Consider the following 17294-nt stretch of genomic DNA (forward strand, 5'->3'; position numbering starts at 1 on the left):
TGTCCAGTTAGCTCCTGCAATACAAGGGTCCCATTTGCTGCTTCAGTTTGTGCATGAACATTTTCTTTGATATAGTTGTGAGGAATACATGTTGCCATCACTATCTTGTCCACATTCTCTGGCATTGAATTAATTCTCCTAAAAAAATTCTAAATTTCTGGGCTAATTGCCCAAACGCATTTTCTGAGACTCAGCAAGCTCTGGATAGCCTGGCGTTAAAAGCACTCCTGGCAATATCACCACGTGCTTGACTCTTTGGATATGGCCTTAATAAATAAGTTTTTAGTGGGTAGGCTTCATCACCAACAATCACATGTGGCACTACAACATCAGTACCAGGAAGTCTCTTATCTCCTGGCACTTGCAATTTGCCAAGTTCCAAGGCTTTCCCCAACTTTGAATGGGCAAATATGCCCCCATCACTATTTTTACCATAAGACCCAATGTCTTCATTTATAAACTTATAGTTGGCATCAACAAGTGCAAGAAGAACTATGCAAAAGGTTTGCTTATAGTTATAAAACTGGGATCCACTGTTTGGAGGAGCCACAATCTGAATGTGTTTCCCATCAATTGCACCGATACAATGGGGAAAGTTCCATAGATCCAAAAACTGTTCAGCTATTCGTTGCCAGTCTTCTTCTGTTGGAGTTGGCATTACTTCAGGTAACATTGAATCAGTTATTGCCTGGCATACTTCCTTAACAATGTTATGGACAGTTGAGTGCCCAAGTCGCTAACTGAACGATAATGTGAGAAGGGTATCATCTGTCGCCAAGTACCTGAAAAACATTAAGTTAGTCATGAATAAAGAGCCATATAGAAAACTTATCTAGCATAACTGACAATGCAGTAAGAAATGCTGAGTGTTTAAAGCCACCCACACATAATACACATTCACAAACATTAATAGTGCACAGAGCAAATAACTGTTGCATTAAGTGGCTAAAGTGTGTTATTGGAGCACCCTTCTCCCCCTCCGGCTCTTCTCTCTTTTTGTCCTCTACCGTTAGAGGGGGTGTTGGTGGAGGTTATTGTCGCATTTGGAAATTTCCTCCTCTTTTCTTGTGTGTTGTTGTTAGTGCTGTGCTTTTGTGAGTTGCTGTTTTTTGAGAGTTGTTAATTTATGTGTTTGTGCTACTGCAGGAGTAGCGACTTCTGTCTTTTATATCTGTCCCTATGGTGTTCATATTGCCCAAGGGTGTTTATTAGGTCGTTTTGTGAATTCCGCGCCGTGGCGTAGAAAGCTTCTGCCAGGGCACGGAACCGTGTTGTTAGTGGCTCTATGTCTGCAGCTTCATGCAGGTCTGCCACGGGGAAGGCCCGTCTTAGCGCTCTATTTTGAACCTTCTGTAAGCGATCTATCGTCGATCTGGCTACGTAGCCCCATACAAGGCACCCATATTCCAGTATCGGTCGAATTAGACTTCGATAGATCGCTACTCCTGTTGCGGGGTCGAGGGAACTGGTGCTGTTCTATACAGGGTACAGGACCTGCATCGTGGCGTGAGCCTTTCTGCGAAGCTCCTCTATGTGACACTTCCATGTCATGCGCCTGTCAAGTGTGACACCGAGGTACCTTGCGGAATTTCTCCATGGCAGGTTCTGCCCCTGCAATCGCAGCAGTTGGTATGGTCGTCTTGGGGGTCGGCGTTTCCCATAGCGTCTGGTGAGCAGCATGGCTTGTGTCTTCTCAGAGTTTATTGAGATGCGCCACTGCTTGGCCCAGTTTTTCGTCCTGTTTAGGGCGGTTTGCAGACGCCTTGTAACCAGGTTCCTGTTTGTCGAGCAGGAGAAGAATGCAGTGTCATCTGCATATTGTGCAGTGTGTACGTGCTGAGTCGTAGGGATGTCAGCAGTGTAGACACTGTAGAGGACGGGTCCCAGGACCAAGCCCTGAACTGATTCTTCTCCTGGTCGACAGGGATCCATCGATCTTGACTGAGAAAGTCCTACCGGAGAGATAGTTTTTAACGATTTTGACGATCTTTCCGGGGAAGCCTAGGGTGTACATCTTGTGTAGTATCCCGGTGTGCCAGACTGAGTCGAAGGCTTTTGCTACGTCTAACAAGACAAGCCCGCAGTAGCCCTTTCGGTTGAAGCTGTCCGTGGCTGCTTCCCTCATGATTTGCTGGGGGGCGGAGTGTCTTTGCCTAAATCCGAATTGGAATTTCGGCAGAAACTGCCCTCTTGTGATATGGTCCTGTATGGGGGTTAGTAGGAGGCGCTCGTAAAGTTTACTGAGGGTAGGCGGTAGACTAATTCGTCTGTAATGTTGCGGGAACACCGGGTCTTTTCCTGGTTTCGCGATCGCAATGACTTCTGCGTTCTTCCACTGCGCCCCCTCCACCCCATCCGAAATGTAGGTTACAGTGCTAGCTATTACGGAAAAGATATAAATATACACTGGAAAACAATACTATGTTATTTATTTCATATTCTTGACAGTTAACACTGACGGAAAACAATAAACATATTGTTGAATGTGCTTCACACGGCTTTTCAAATACGGTAACACAGAGAAAATCAGGGATTAAAGCCAGCGCAGCTTGCAGAAGTTTACGCTTCAGTCATAATATAATTTTACGACAAACAGAAGATAAAACAAGAATCGACAAAGTTAAAAAAAACATAAATGTTTTAACTGAGCATACCTTAAGCACACCATCAGCTTCTGTCGTGGTGATTTTGGACACCTAAATCTTGAATTTTTCTTCGTAATCCTCGTCTGTATCTTGCTTAAAAGGTAAAAAAATTGTTGTTTAGACATTCTAAAATATTTGAAGAAGGACGATTCCTCCTCTTCCGGCTCCTTGCAAAGGGTATGAAACTCTCCTTCGCATTCTCGGCCTTTTAACATATTCCTGACCCACACTCTTTTCGGTCGCCGTTCTTCTTCCTCTTCATTAAGGACAATTGCAATCATTGCAAGTTGCTTCAGATTAAATTTTGGCATTTTATGAAGAGCCGAAACTATGCCGATAATAAACCAGTAGACTACAAAAGCGCCTTTGGCGAGTGTATTATGAACCATCACACGACGTTGTGTCGACGTTGACGTTGACGTTGACGTGCCGTCTAGTGTGAATGCTCAGAAATTTCTCTGACCGTCGACGGTCCAAAACGTGACGGTGACGTTCCGTTAAGTGTGAATCCTCCTTTATGGGGTCTATGGTAGCATGGTGCTTTCAGAAACCTGCCTGTTTATTAGGAATGTTTTTTTTTTTTTTTTTTTTCCTCAGCAAAGTCGGAGAGCCTGTTGATGATTGTTTGGAAACCTTTGCCTATTACCGACAGTAGCGCCATGGGCCTGTAGGAGCTAGGGCTGTTTGGGGGTTTTCCTGGTTTCGGAATCTATTATTAATTTAGCTTCCTTCCACTGTGTCGGTATGGTTTGTAGATGATGTTGAGGCAATCTAGCATTTGCTTTCGCGGTGCTAGTCGGAGTTGCTGGTGTGATTTTGTCGAGGCCTGGTGCGCTGTTTTTCCATTTTAGTAGAAATTGTTCTATCCCTCAAAATTTTTGAAAAACACAGCCCTCAGTCGCGAACACAGTTAATTTGTAACCTAGGGTTCGGTGTCACAAGGGACACCTTCGGACAAAATAAAAACTAAATGTTATGGCATAAAGTACCAAAAAATACGAAAGCTGCGGTCGTACCTGACAGCGTCAGATAGAATTAAAATAAAATGCAACAGAGGTGCAAGCCGCTAGGGGCTGCCACGTGTCTTGTGCTTCAGTCAACATAAAACTGAATCATCGTGTGACTTGTGCGGCACGGCAACTTCAAGACAATACCGCCATCTGGCGGCTAATTGGTAAAACAAACTATTTTGTAAACATCTCTCGTAACTGCAGAGAGGGAAATAAACACCTGAACGGTGTACATGAAGTAATTGCAATAGCGAGATACAGCGTCACATAAAATACAACTAATGAATGACTGGCTATAGTACAAAAATTCCTGAATAAATGCATAAAGAAGACATGTACGAAATAATCTATTAAATGACATTACTGCTTGCTATAACAGATACGTTATAAAAACAAAAAAGTTTTTTTTTTTTAATTTACGTATATGAGCCCTAAAAAGTAGAAAGAAAAGGTATCTGTGAATCTGCAAGCAGTCGTTGGTAAATCAAAGTGTTAGATCTCGTCAAGCAGCGGCTTTATACCATTGAAATAACTTCTTCCGCGCAACTGCACCTGCTCGTTGAGAAAAAGTCCGTCATTCGAAAGTAAATGCTTTAAAATTTTCAGCTCCTCCAAAATATCAAGCTTACGCCCTTTTTTTTCAATATGCAAAATTTCCAACTTCTCAACCCCTTTAGGAAAATGCCCTGTGATTAACAGGTGATCTGCAAAAGAAGAATTAGGGGCACACGAACCGTTTTCCCTCAGAAAATGTTCTATCTCTTCTTTTGTTATTGTGGCTGAGAGTTTTGTTTCTTCCTCGTTGGGGACGTTTTGGGAGTGTAGTATGGTTTCAAAGCTTTTGTTGATGTGTTCTTCGTGCTCACGGTCGAAGTTTGTGAAAGTTGGGTGTTGGTGTGTCTCTGCCAGTACTGTTTTGAATCTCTCTGCCTTGTCGCTGTAATTGCTGTTATATTGCCTTTGAAAAGGAGTGATGGTTCAGCTGTGTGGGTTAAGCCTCCGATCGTTTTAAAGATGCTCCAGAATTTCGCACCTTGCCTATGGTCGAGGTGTTGGTATGCACTGGTCCATCTTTCCGACCTGAGTTCTTTTAGTCATTGTTTTACCAATAAGTTTAACTGGTCCCACTCTTGTTTATATTGCTCGCAGCCTGTTCTTTTGAACAGTTTGTGTATTCTCCGTTTGTCTTTTATTGTGCTGAGGTTTCGTTGAGGAATCCTTTCTGTGTGGGGTTTAATAATTTTTGTTGGTGCGTTATCCTATGTTGCGGTGTGGATGGCTTCAATTGTGGCGTTATTCTAAGAGTTTAATTCATCTATATTTGTTATGGTTTGCGGTTGTGGTAAGATTTCTTTTAATTGCTCCTCATAGTTCTTGATATTTAATTTCCCAATGTCTATTATTGTTTTACATTGGCTATTGGCATTTGGTAGCGGAGAAGAGTTGTCGGGAAGATTAGTGGAAGGTCTACATCTACATCGACACGGTTACTCTGCAATCCACACTTAAGTGCCTGGGAGAGGGTTCATCGAACCATTTTCATACTACTACTGTACCATTCCACTCTCGAATGGCGCTTAGGAAAAAGGAACACCTTAATCTTTCCGTTCGAGCTCTGATTTCTCTTATTTTATTATGATGATCATTTCTCCCTACGTAGTTGGGTGTCAAAATATTTACACATTCGGGATTGAAATGTCGAAAATAGATCTCGCCGCAAAGAAACCGCCTTTGTTTCAGTGATTGCCACCCCAATTCACGTATCATATCAGTGACAGGTGGTCGCTGCCTACACTATCGCCTACCCAAGGTGGGTTAATGTCTCCGAGAATTGTACTGCTGCCTAATATGTGGTCGGGAGTTGAAGATCCGGTATGACTGATGAAAGTTGGGGCACTATTCGGAAGTCTTACTACTTTTGTTTCCTCGTCTTCAAGGATTTGCAGAAGGTCAAGTCCGTTTCGATTGGTGTAGGAGTCGCCAAATGATTGCACTCTTGCGTTGATATCTCCCATGATGATGTAGTGGCCCAGGTTACTTAGATATTGGAAGAAGTCAGTAGGTAGCGGTTCCCGTGGAGGTGTGTAATTTGTGGCTATATAGAGAGGAGCTTTTGGGGTTTAGATTTTCAGAATTATAGTTTGAATGTCCCTGTAGTTGCCGTGGAGGACTATTCTGACAGCGGGAATGTTTTTCCTGTGGAAGACAGCTACTCCTCCATGCGGTCTGATTAGATGTGGTACATCTTTCCTGTGGCATATACGAGGTGCATTCAAGTTCTAAGGCCTCCGATTTCTTTTCTAATTAACTAACTACTCACCCGAAATCAATGAAACTGGCGTTACTTCTCGACGTAATCGCCCTGCAGACGTAGACATTTTCCACAACGTTGACGCCATGATTCCATGGCAGCGGCGAAGGCTTCTTTAGGAGTCTGTTTTGACCACTGGAAAATCGCTGAGGCAATAGCAGCACGGCTGGTGAATGTGCGGCCACGGAGAGTGTCTTTCATTGTTGGAAAAAGCCAAAAGTCACTAGGAGCCAGGTCAGGTGAGCAGGGAGCATGAGGAGTCACTTCAAAGTTGTTATCACGAAGAAACTGTTGCGTAACGTTAGCTCGATGTGCGGGTGCGTTGTCTCGGTGAAACAGCACACGTGCAGCCCTTCCCGGACGTTTTTGTTGCAGTGCAGGAAGGAATTTGTTCTTCAAAACATTTTCGTAGGATGCACCTGTTACCGTAGTGCCCTTTGGAACGCAATGGGTAAGGATTACGCCCTCGCTGTCCCAGAACGTGGACACAATCATTTTTTCAGCACTGGCGCTTACCCGAAATTTTTTTGGTGGCGGCGAATCTGTGTGCTTCCATTGAGCTGACTGGCGCTTTGTTTCTGGATTGAAAAATGGCATCCACGTCTCATCCATTGTCACAACCGACGAAAAGAAAGTCCCATTCATGCTGTCGTTGCGCGTCAACATTGCTCGGCAACATGCCACACGGGCAGCTGTGTGGCTGTCCGTCAGCATTCGTGGCACCCACCTGGATGACACTTTTCGAATTTTCAGGTCGTCATGCAGGATTGTGTGCACAGAACCCACAGAAATATCAACTCTGGAGGCGATCTGTTCAACAGTCATTCGGCGATCCCCCAAAACAATTCTCTCCACTTTCACGATCGTGTCGTCAGACCGGCTTGTGCGAGCCCGAGGTTGTTTCGGTTTATTGTCACACGATGTTCTGCCTTCATTAAACCGTCGCACCCGCGAACGCACTTTCGACACATCCATAACTCCATCACCACATGTCTCCTTCAACTGTCGATGAATTTCAATTGGTTTCACACCACGCAAATTCAGAAAACGAATGATTGCATGCTGTTCAAGTAAGGAAAACGTCGCCATTTTAAGTATTTAAAACAGTTCTCATTCTCGCCGCTGGTGGTAAAATTCCATCTGCCGTACGGTGCTGCCATCTCTGGGATGTATTGACAATGAACGCGGCCTCATTTTAAAACAATGCACATGTTTCTATCTCTTTCCAGTCCGGAGAAAAAAATCGGAGGCCTTATAACTTGAATTTACCTCGTATAGTGTTTACTTTAATTTTTCGTGTCCGGAGATTTGTTTCAAAGCCTTTCAGCCCAATGTCGGGCCAAGTCCAATGTTTCTCTCTTCTCAAGCCATAGTTCTTCAAGGGTACACCTTGTGGGGCAGATGGAACACTGTAGAAGGTGTTCCATATCCTGAACTTCACCACAGTCGCATTTGTTGTCTCCTTCGTCCTTGAAGCCCCATTTGACTAGGTTTGCTTTAACTGGTGCTACGCCTGTTCTGATGCTGATCAGTGTTCTCCAAATCTTCCAGCTTGATGTACTGCCGCTGGGTATTTCTCGTGAGGCAGGGTAGTCCTTCGGAGGCTCGTTCAGTTCACTAGTGAGAAATCTCTTGCGGAATTTAAGTCTGCTACGTCCACATGAAGAACCAATTGTTCGGGATTCAGGAGATGAGAATCCAGCTGCTTTGTATATTTTCCCAAGTGGAGTGGGTTTCATGCATCCTGTTAGCCTGCATGTTTCATTAAGGACTGTAGTGACTTTTCTGGCATGTGTGGATCGAGACCATACAGGGCATGCATATTCTGCCGTGGAGAAGCAAAGTGCTTGAGCAGTTGTTCGTAATACAGTGGGACTAGCGCCCCATTTACTATTCGTGAGTTTTCTTAAAATATTGTGGTTATCACTGTTAGCATTCAACCGCGATTCTTATACATATATTTGAACAACGCGTTTCAAGAGACAATGCTCTCATCATCAGGTTGTAAAGTCTATGTCATGAAATTAAACGGACTAAAAAGACAAAATACCATCACTAATAGTTGGGAAGTCCATAGAGTAAAACTGAATTAAACCATCACTAATAGTTGGGAAGTCCATAGAGTAAAACTGAATTAAAAGTATATTGGATTGTGGGTCCTCGTCTTACATTGAAGTTGTTGACACAAGTCGATGGCCGTCCCATAGCTACCAAGTAAACTGTCGCACTGTGCCGGCTCGGCAGCTGTTGTGAACTGACGTGCCTAGGTGTTGTGGCGTGGTTACAGCCGTGTGCTTGACGGTAACGCTATGCTATTGGGCGCCTTATTTCCTTATTGCATTGGTCTGCCATCGTTAGCCCCTCGAAACTCCGTCAGTGACAAGCTACAAGTTTAAAGTCGCATACCTACCCTAAAATAATTCTAAAAACCCGCTAAAAAATCTCATTTCTTTAAAATTATCTTGTGCATTTAGAATATTGCTTTGTTTCTTTTCATGGATAGCTATCTCGAATTCCTCTAGTAAATCAAGTTTCCTCCCTTTCTTTTCTACATGCAATATTTCTACGTTATCTTCTATGCTATTAAGGGGATGGCATGTTTCATATATATGGTCCGCAACAGCTGATTTGTCATAATTTCCTAACCTGAACGCATCTTTATGTTCTTTATACCTGATCGCGAATGATCTTCCTGTCTGCCCTATATATTTTGCATCACAAGTTCTGCACTGAATCTTATACACTCCCGATCTTTCAAACTTAGTTCTCTTCTCGCCAATATCGTGCTTAAGGCTATACCTTACTAGGTTATTAGTCTGAAAAGCTATTTTAACATCGTATGGCTTAAAAATATTTGCTATCTTTTGTGAGACTGTTCCGTAGTATGACATCGTGATAATTTTCACTTTCTCTCCATCAGGTTTTTTTCTTTTTGCGCTTATTACTTTTCCGTAACAGTTTTTTAACCATATCTATTCTGTAACCGTTATTCATCGCTATTCTCTTAACGGTGTTAATTTCAGTCTCGCTATCTTTTTCGCTCATAGGTATATTGACGAGACTACGGAAAGCAGCTTCTTTATAAGCCTGCGAATGGCATGAATCATTCGGGATCACGACATCAGTCGTAGTTTGTTTTCTATAAACGGAGAACGCATGTTTGTTGCCCTGCTTTTTTATATTCAGGTCCAGGAACTGTAAACAATTGTCAGTTTCATACTCCACGGTAAATTCTATTTTATTATGTGCGTCGTTGAACTTTTTTACTATTTCCTCAATGTCCTCACGGGAACCTTCGACAAGTAACAGAGTGTCGTCAACATAACGTTTGTAATAAACAATTTTATCCATAATGTTATCGTCAGAAATTAGAACTTTATCTTCAAAAAATATTGTTCCTGGCGGCAACTTTTTGGCAGATTTTTTCACAGTGATCTATCCAGCACGACACCAAGGTATGTTGGTTTGTCCGTATGGTCCAGTTTGTTGCCATTCCAAGTGACGTTCAGCTTCCTGTTTGCCTGTTTTGTCTTTAATTTTTAGTGGCAAGATGCTGGTCCTGGTTTCTGCTACTCCATGTATGGCGATTTGCTCTTTTTCTACTAGATGTTCTTGTAATGGTTGTTTGGGGCAGAAACCATTCGCTTTTACAAACCCAATTGTGATAGATTTATCCGATTTTTCTGATTTACCAGCCATCTTGTAGTTTGAGGTTGGGGTCGCTCGGTTTTCTCTTCTGCTTTAGGAGTCGGGTGTTCTTGTTTGGTTGATGGTTTTTTCCCTTCTGGTGGTTACTTTATGCGGTGGGGCTTGAGCTTCTTGGTGTGCAGCAGATAGTACTGGGGGCGACGGAGGTTCAGCGTGCAGTGTGGATCGTGTCGTTTTGCTGATGGTTTGGAGATGGTAGTGTACGACGTTGTTGACTAGAACCGGGTTGTTTTTACGGGAGAAAAATTACTTCGAGACTTCATTGATGGTCTCTGTGATTTTCGCCTTTCGTTCCGGTAGAACATTGATAAGTGTTGTCGTTATTGCTCGCAGGAAATCATCGATCTTGACATGCAAAGTGTGATTGGAAAGTTTTAAGAATGGGCTTATAATTGTACAATGGTGGTACTTACATGCTACTGTGATGCATCTACGAGGGTTATTCCAAAAGTAAGGTCCGGTTATAAAAATAAAATCAAAACTGAAATGTTTTTTCAAAACAATTGTTTTATTTTCATTCCTTACATCTTTATCTATTTTTCTACATAACTTCCATACTTATTTAAACATTTGTCACATCGTTCAACAAGCTTTTGAATGCCCATGTTATAGAAATCGGCCGCCTGTGACGATAACCAGTCCTTAACTGCTTCTTTCACTTCATCATCTGTGTCGAAGCGCTTGCCGCCGAGAAACTCCTTTAAGTAACGGAACAGGTGGAAATCACTTGGCGCCAGGTCCGGACTGTAAGGAGGATGGTCCATCTGTTCCCATCCAAATTTCTTGATCAGAGCTTGCGTTTCATTTGCAGTGTGGGGTCTGGCATTGTCATGCAACAACAAGATTCCAGACGACAAAAGACCACGTCGCTTATTCTGGATTGCACGTCGAAGTTTAGTCAGGGTAGCGCAGTAGGCGGCTTTATTAATCGTTGTTCCTCTCTCCATAAAGTCGACTAACAATACTCCACGTCTATCCCAGAACACAGTCGCCATAACCTTACGTGTTGAGATTGTCTGCTTTGCCTTGACCTTGACTGGCGATGACGTGTGACGCCATTGCATTGACTGACGTTTAGACTCTGGAGTGATGTGAGAAACCCATGTCTCATCCCCTGTGACAACATTGTCTAAAAGACTGTCACCTTCCTTATGATATCGCTCCAAAAAATCAAGAGCAAAAGCCATTCTTTTCATTCGTTGGGGCTCAGTAAGCAGCCTGGGAACCCAACGGGCACACAATTTGTGAAACTTCAAATGTTCAGACACAATTCTGTACAAAGTTGTTCTACTCACATTCAGAAAATGCATGTCTACGTCTGTAATAGTGAATCGGCGATCTTCACGAATTTTTTTGTCAACCGCATTGACCAAATCGTCTGAAATCACTGATGGTCGGCCACACCGTGGTTCATCGTGCACATTATCCCGTCCTTCATTAAAAGCTCGCACCCACTTGCGCACTTTACTGTCGCTCATTATGTTAGGACCGTACACTTCAGTAATCTGCCGATGGATTTCCGCCGCTGAATTGTTTCTTGCAGACAAAAACCGTATCACTGCCCTTACTTCACAATCGGCGGGCTGATCAATTGTCTTAAACATTGTAAAGTGACACTGTGAACTACACTCAGCAACAGTAACAAAGCGAATGGCGGCGTTTGACGCGCAAGGCTTGCCGGGAGTCGGCGCGCATGCGTGTTTTGTCATTGGCGCCAAATTTCAATAGTTACGGCGAATCGGACCTTACTTTTGGAATAACCCTCGTACTTCAAAGTAGTCCCCTTCTGACTGAACACACCTACTCCAACAGTGTTTCCACTTTTGGAAACATTACTGGAATTTTTTATTCTGAAGCATGTTAAGGATGCTCTCCGTATTTGCCTGGATGTCTTCAATCGAGTTAAATCGCTTCCCTTTCAGTGAAAATTTCAGTTTAGGAAACAGGTAGAAGCCCGGTGGGGCCAAGTCAGGGTAATATGGCGGTTGTGGAAGCACAGGAATTTTGAATTTGGTCAAAAATTCAACAATGGAGAAGGCAAGATGAGCCGGAGTATTGTCACGGTGTAGCACCCAACTCATGTCTTTCCACAATGCAGGCCATTTTTCTGCACCTTTTCGTGCAAACGCTCAAGGACACTTGTGTAGTATTCCTGGTTAATTGTCTGTCCTCCAGGCGTAAATTCATGACGCACAATACCGATAGAATCGAAAAACATCACCAACCTGGTCTTCACCTTCGACCGACTTTTCCGTGCATTTTTAGGTCGTGGTGAACCTGGAGTCTTCCACTACGAAGACTGCACTTTGGTTTTAGGATCGTGTCCATATACCCATGATTCGTCACCTGTAATTACCCTGTTTAACAAATCTGGGTCATTTTAAGTCCGATTAATCAGTTCTTGGCACACTTCAAGTCGGTATTTTCTCTAGTCACTTGACAACACTTTTGGAATGAATTTTGCGGACACTCGACGCATGTTCAGATCTTCAGTTAGAATTAACCGAACTGCATAGAAACTTAAATTAAGTTCATCAGCCATTCCCTAACGGTAAGTCACGACCAGAACACACTAAGTCGCGCACTTTCACAACATTTTCATTCGTTTTTGAGGAGGAAGGACGGCCGGACCGTGGTTCATCTTCAAATGATTCGCGGCCATTTTTAAATCCGCTGAACCAGACAAAAACATTTGACTGAGTCATACAATTATCTCCAAAATCTGTGTTTAATACTTCGTAAGTCTCAGAAGCTGATTTCCCGGTTTTAAATCCAAATTTCACACACACTCGTTGCTCAGTTCTTACGTCCCCTTTCACACACAAAGAATCCGGCAACAAACCCTAACAGACCCGCACTCAACCAGCTGCCACAACGAACTGAATGAAGGAAACGCAGTTTCCTGTCAGAGGGCGTTCAAGGACAAGGCAATGACTCACTCCCCACCCTCCATGTACCTGCCCGCCGAACCAGTAAGCATTAGCAGATCTCTTCTTAAAACTTTCCAATCACACCTTGTACTTTTCGTTCGCCAGTTCGTCGGGGTTGTTCACTGTAGGCGGATCGAAGCACTTGATCAGTGCCGTTTCCCCCGGGGATTTTGATTCAGTGGGCCTTTCAGGGCAGCGTTTTGGTTTCCTTTGCAGCTGGCACATTTGCGCCTGGTGTTTTCTGTGGTGCCTGCATAGGTGACATGATCACCCGCACATCTGCCACATGTGAGGTTTTTTGTCCAGTTTTCCCTAGAGTGTTCAAAACTGTGGCATCTGGAGCACTGTATTGGTTGGGTGGCGGCATATGTGGCGGCTGCACTTCATAAGTCCGAAGCTTGAAGTGTTTGGTAAGGAGTCGATCTCCTGTTGCTTCGTCGCTCGTGATAACTCTTATCATTGAATCTTCATGCTGGGTTTCTCTGGAGCATACTCTAAGCGCCATTAGGAACGTGTATTTTAGGTTGGTTAGTTCTTTCTCGACCTCTTGTGGTGTGATATCGAAGCTGATATTCTTTATGAGCACGCACATTGTGGGTCCTTGTCGGCTGATAGTCGGGCCTGTATTTATACGCAGGTTTTTGTCGTCAATGCGCCCTTCTGGCCTGTGTTGTGTCTTCATGGGTGCTTTTCAGTTCTGCAGAACAGTCCTTTCGCATTATTGCGTCGGTGAGGTGTGGCTCTTCATCGAGTATTTTTAGAGCGGTGTGCAGGGATTTGTGTGTCTCTTTGGAGTCCAGGTTGCGGATAACGACAGTGTGGGTTGTCGGGTTGTTGTTTCTGCCGCTGGGTGTGGAGCTGTCTGCGGTTTTGCTAGTGGTCGGGATGATTGTGCTGCTCTTTCTGGTGGTTGGTCAGGTGGTAGTAATCTTGGATGGACCAAACAACAATTTCAGAAATTGAGTCCGCCTTGATGCAAAACACCTTGTTATTTGTTTACTTGTTTATTTTCCCAAACTAGTTTCGGCCACAAATATCACCATCATCAGTGGTTTTTTTAATCTAAACATGCTGAAAATCGCAGAGTTATACAAACACAGTGACACATTATTACATTTTTACTATTCGTTTTTTGCAATATGGTTTTCTTTGGATACTTTCATACTACCTTATTTTTTGTATGTTATAGCATGTTTTTGAGAATTATTGTCGCAGTTTGCGACATATTTTCTGTGCTTTTTTTCTGTTGCCTTTTTTTTTTCTCAGCTAACGTGTCATCTGCAACTGTGTGAGCGGCTGTTAGTAAACAAAATACTGAAAGGTGAACTTCGTATGTCAGCAGTATACACTTGGGGTTGCGGTAGTGTTGTGAAATCCAGTTATTAGGTATGTACTGGGTTGTTAGTTACTCGTGTACTCACGTTCGTTGGAGGGTATGTAACTGATTCTATACACAGAAAAACAAAACTTTCGCACTGGTTTAGGATCAAGAATATTACGCCATCTTGCTGTTCGTGTGTGTAGCGAGACGTGTATCGGAATTTAACCTGCCCTCTGAAAGACAGCAAAGCTTGATCAAGTGTCAAATGCGCTCGAGGGCTATAAATTTGCTGACAGTTCCAAATAAATTTGTTAAATGTGTGCGTAATAAGAGCAGCTCGATCATTTTTCTCCCTCTGTTTCCTCGTGTCCAATTCATCGACCGAAATGCTCTAAGCAATATTCCTAATCGCTTTTCTGTTATAGTTGATGGAAAAATTGGCCTCCCCAAGACCGAAGTGGAAAACAGCGAAGTCATAGGCTTCCTCGCAGATTTGAATATGCTGCAAAGAACTGAGAGTCAAAACACAGCGTTCACTTCATGCACTGGCCCCTGCGGGATCCCTCCTTAGAGTATTTTCGTTTCCGACCGCAGTCCGTTGATCTTGACGAAGCATCTCCTGTCGTTTAGGAAGCTGTTGACTATGAGGCACACACACACACACACACTTTTCATTCCCACACCTGAAGGGTGGTGGGCGGGCCACTTGAGAGCATCTGGCCTTAGCTTAACATTTTATTGGTCACCTGTTTCTTTATTGATAATGTTCTTACAGCTATATCTTGCATCTAATTTGTTTCCTTTTTTGATATTTAGAGTTCTTGTTATTCTTTTAGAGGTCTTGTTATACATTTTGCATATATTTACAATTCTTGGTATTCCTTATGTACAGGGTCACACACGGGAGACGGACGGTTTTTAATGAAATAATACTCAGCCAACTTTAAAATTAATGCATGTTTATTTACACAAGATCAAAGCCCATTATTTGCCATTTTAGTTAACGAAGTTATTTGTGAAATTTAATGTCATCATGGCGATGTCCATCATTTCGAATGCAGGGCTCAAGTGTCTTCTGAAAATTCTCCATCACATTGACTAAAATCTCTGCAGGGATGGCAGCAATTTCTTGAATGATTGCATTCTTCAACTCGTCCAAATTTCGTGGTTTGTGGTTACAGACACAGTTCTTAAGGTACCCCCATAGAAAAAAGTCACATAGTACTGACAAGTCGGGAGACCGGGAAGGCCAAGGAACATTGCCAAAATGTGAGATAATCCGGCCAGGAAACATGCGTCTGAGAACTGTCATTGAAGTGTTTGCGGTGTGTGATGTTTCCCCATCCTGCTGGAACCAAACGCGTTTTAATGGGATTCGTCGTCTTCTTAGTTCTGGTTTCAAGAATGTTTCAAGCATACGAATGTAACGAACCGAATTAACAGTAACTGTGGGCCCGTTCTCTTAAAAAAAAAAAAAAAAAAAAAAAAAAAAAAAAAAAAAAACTGTTACTTTTCCCGAGTGTAGAGGACGCTGGTGGATAAGGTGTCGATGCTCTGGAGCCCAGTAACGTAGGTTTTGCTTATTCACGGTCCCGTTTAAATGAAAATGAGCTTCATCGCTCATCAATAAAATTTCATTTTCATTCGATCCCAAAATCACTTGCATTCTGTAAGCGAAGTCTTCTCGTACAGCAAAATCAGTTTCCTTAAGTTGTCGTACAATGAGCATTTTGTAGGGATGGAATATTAATTCTTTATGCAAAATTCGTCCAACCGATTCACGATTGATTCGTAACTCATTAGCATGACGTCTAGCTGACCGTCCTGGGCTTGCTTTACCCTTTCAACATTTTCTGGTGTCGTTACTCTACGTCTCGGGCCAGGATGCTTCTTATCCAGTATGTTTCCAGTTGATCTGAAGTTTTCCACCCATCTGAAGATTTTGTTACGGCTCGGAACAGCTCCATGTCGACCGACATTAAACCGCGCACGAAACAATCGCTGCGTAGCAATAATAGACTCGCCACTTTTCACGAAACTGTCATAGACAAATACTCGACGTTGCAAGTTTCACTGCTCCATAGTGACCGAGTAAATGAAATGGCGTCTTGTGTAGATCAGAACTGTCCCCACCACGACCACCTCCCACCACCACGCCCTCAGTACTACGCAGTTCAAAACCGTCCGTCTCCCGTGTGTCACCCTGTATATTGTTTCTATCTTTAGTACAATTATGGTATTTGAATATGGGTACACTTTGCTGCTATGTGTTAACTTGCTGGAATAGGAATGATTATGCGATAAGACTGACAATGAAAATTAAGAATAAAAATAAGATTAACAATGAAAATTTAGTTGTTTAATTAAAATTATCACATAGGTGATACGCAGTTTCTGAGGTTAGAAATACCTCGATGGTTAACAAGGTGAAATATTTATGGTGAAGTTACAGGTATATACATCTATTGTTATGAAAAGGTGAACGAACAGCTTGGTGTCAGTCATGGCCTGTGGCTGTGCAATATTTAGATTGTACGTGTGTGTGTGTGTGTGTGTGTGTGTGTGTGTGTGTGTGTGTGTCCACAATGGGTCGGGATTCGGATCCAGTGCCAGAAGGTGTGGTGTTGTTGTTTCCTGAGCTATTAGTATCATCTGTGCTGAGAGTTCGTGGTTGTGTATTGTGTCTGGGTGTGTTGGTAGTATGTTGTGTACTGTACAGGATGGGCGGTTGGGAAGGCAGTGGGCGTTATGGAATGAATAGTGTAATATTTAGGCAAAGGCCGTTTATTGGGGAAAGCATGTTAGAAAGGGGCTACATAGCCAGGCCTAGGGAGGCAAGGGTGAGCCAGAATGTAGAGTTTGGCGAAACAGTTCGCGAAGGTAGCAGTGGGCGTTATGGAATGAATAGTGTAATATTTAGGCAAAGGCCGTTTATTGGGGAAAGCATGTTAGAAAGGGGCTACATAGCCAGGCCTAGGGAGGCAAGGGTGAGCCAGAATGTAGAGTTTGGCGAAACAGTTCGCGAAGCTAACGAAAGTTGGCTCTGCGAATCGGGCCAGTCCGAGCTGGATGCCGGTTGCGAAAACTAGACCCCCGCCACCGCAGCACCGGGAGAAGCGGGAGATATTCACGGCTACAGGGCGCGCGTCTAACAAGGGGAGGCCGCCAATTGTGAAATTCAGATTCGATTCATACTGCGCATAATAAAAGCTCATGGCCAGAAGTGTATTGTGGCAAAGCACCAAGATGCACTTCCCAGTCATTGTCGAGAAAATCGACAGTTAAAAGAAACCGTTGCAGTGAAATACTCTCTACGATTTACAGTTTCCTACAGCGTCGTGGCGCAGCGGTAAGCGCTCAGGTTCGTAA

The 17294-nt window shown here is 43.3% G+C and overlaps 1 protein-coding gene across 1 annotated transcript in view; it reads left to right on the forward strand.

Moving 5' to 3' along the window:
• Positions 1-17294, forward strand: part of LOC126109411 (F-box/LRR-repeat protein 17-like) — a 331740-nt gene that overhangs the window by 82601 nt on the left and 231845 nt on the right. The gene's annotated exons all lie outside the window — the stretch shown is intronic.

The sequence above is a fragment of the Schistocerca cancellata genome, chromosome 12 (assembly GCF_023864275.1).
Source record: "Schistocerca cancellata isolate TAMUIC-IGC-003103 chromosome 12, iqSchCanc2.1, whole genome shotgun sequence".
Taxonomy (NCBI): domain Eukaryota; kingdom Metazoa; phylum Arthropoda; class Insecta; order Orthoptera; family Acrididae; genus Schistocerca; species Schistocerca cancellata.